Below are 2,687 nucleotides of genomic sequence, written 5' to 3' on the forward strand. Positions count from 1 at the left end.
GCTTCTGCTTTTATAGTTATTTATGCATTATTATTCATTACCGAGCCAACTCTTATGTGAAGCTGCTACCAGTAAACTGTCCAGTTCATTATCCATTTGTTTGTAACTTGGTGGTAAGTTTTCCCTGGTGCGAGTTTTCCACGGCAGTGAGCTGGGGACAAAAATTGATTAGCGTGGACTGCGATGTTGATGTTTTTCCACAAGAGGGAACACCTCGCCTGGTTTGTGAGATGTGTGTTTTCTATTGCACCAGGTCCCCACAGAGGTACACAACCAAACTACAACTGCCAGTTTTATGTTCATATCTGACATTGCAGACAGACTCTTTACTACATGTTGTTCAAAGTGCATCTTTTTCCTGCAGTTCAGCTGTTTTATGCAAATCATGTGCGATTTTGCCTGATAAGACGCTTCTACTGGCAATTACTAGGGTCAATTTATTTGACAGTATGAGCATCTATGGAAAAATTACCGTTGCTGGATCATGTTTAATTAGCAGGCTAAACCTCTTTAATTAGATAGTTTCATTAAAGTCAAGATGTCTTTTTCGCAAGAGACCTGAAAAGAAATAACTATATTGACGGACCTTATATAAAACCATACAACTTGTCTATAAAAATCATATTAACAGTTAAAAAAATATGAAGTCTGATAACCAACAACTACAAAATACACTGTATTAAATACACAAATGCAGGAATGCAAGTAGGGAGATGCTTCCAATCACAGTTCCTTGCAATACAATGCAATGCAATGTACAGTATAGATACAGTGGCCTAGTCATAAATGCTAGCTTTGTGAAGCTTATTATATTCATTTTAAAAATCAGTTGTAAATGCTGAGGCCATTGTTTGTAATTTTATTGTGTTTAGCTCCCACTAATTGTGTTCATCCCCATCCATTTAGTGCCTTCTGAAAGAGTTTCGGGCTCTGTGCTTGTGCTGCTTCTCGTCACAGCAGCAACACTTGACCTGTGCTGGGATCCCAAAGTCTGATGCTGCCAGAGTGTGGGTGCAGACACTGCCGCTGCTAGACTCCCCCCCCCCCATCCGCCCTGCTGGACAATGGTGGAACAGGTAGGCCAACACCGAGACAAGTGGATGTTTTAAAACCAACACCTGGTGTAACGGAAGCTAGTGGCCTCTTCTTATCAGAGGCAGGCACCTCCGCAGCATCACATCTGAGCCAGTAAATGGCTTGTTATTCGAATCCAACTGGCTCGGTGGAATCTGTCTCATTTAGGATGGGTGTCAGAACTCATCCAACTGCTTGCCGCTGACACTAAAATATCCAGGGGTTATATAGTCCAGCAGTTGTTTATACGTTTCCCAGCCCTGTCGCCTGTTGTTTTTAATGTGTCTCTAGTGTAAGGAAACTATTCTCGAGGAATTTTTGCTTTCTCTTTACACGTTACAATTTGTGTCTTGGATTTCATAAAACAGTTCCACCATTAACCCTATTTGTATGCCACAGCTGCTACTTGTAGTCTTTGTTGTGTTGTATTTATCGTCGTACCTTAGCGTTTTAGTGCTCTGTTGTCCTCAGTATTCATCAGAAAGCTTGCAAGGTTCTTGAATTTTTCTTCCAAAGTATCACAACAGCTGAGAAACAAGTTTAATTATAATGGTTCCCTGGCAACAGCTGAAGGAAATCGAAAGTCTTATATACAGTTTGATACCGTGTGTGCGTGTGTGTGCGCTCCCTTTTTGCCCATCTCCATCATCTATCGTGATAAGAAGATCTGACCTTTCAACATGAGATGTTTCTTCGCAGCCATTACACCACCTACTTTTCATTTTAATGACTTCGGTTTATTAGCATTCTTCACAAGCCACAGCTGCACTGCTTTTGAATTTTTTTCCCTTATTATTCGCATTTGATGATTAAGTAATGCCTCACAGAGAGGTCGCATGGGTAATTTAACCCTTTCACGCACAGTGGTCGCTACAGTGGACAGTCCTTGAAAACACCATAGGCACCCACCCAGTTGCAAGCCAATGTAAGTGCAGCTAAAAACCCCAACATCCAAGATGGCTGACAGAATGTCAGGCATGACAAGCAACTCAGGTTTATCTGCCAAAGTCCTACTGTAGAGGAAGACTGTTGCAGGTAAAAAAATATGCTGATAACAAGTAACATCTAAGGCTCAATATTATTGTTATATTTCTCAAATATTGAGTTTGTACAAGCTGAAAATTATAATTAATCATGTGTCCACTGAGGTGGATATCATGCATTATTTGCTAGAATTCAGCTGCGAACCATGTTTTACTAAACCTTTACTGATTTGTTACAATTTTTTAGTAACATTTATAGTAACATTTTCTCAGTAAACCGGCCCACATCTGTCTGAATTATGTACTTTGCAGGGTGTTTGCAACAAAAACAATATTTTTCGCTAATGAAGTCCAACGTGCGACTGGCATTTGATCATCATCTTTTGTATGTCCTGAAGTCAGGTTGTGGCCTTGAAAACCGCTGGCCTCTGCTCACTGAAAACACACAAAAAATGATGTACATCTGTCTGTGTCTTGTGGCTTTGTGCCCTGTTTGCATTGCCAGTCTTCATAGTAGACAGCACTGATTGTAGATTTCTAATTTTTATTAGAGGAGAGTTTTTGGAGACTCATGGACATTATTAGGGCTGAAATTAACAGTTTTTTCCATTATCAATTAATCTCCTGACC

Source organism: Xiphias gladius, chromosome 3, assembly GCF_016859285.1.
Source record: "Xiphias gladius isolate SHS-SW01 ecotype Sanya breed wild chromosome 3, ASM1685928v1, whole genome shotgun sequence".
Taxonomy (NCBI): Eukaryota; Metazoa; Chordata; class Actinopteri; order Istiophoriformes; family Xiphiidae; genus Xiphias; species Xiphias gladius.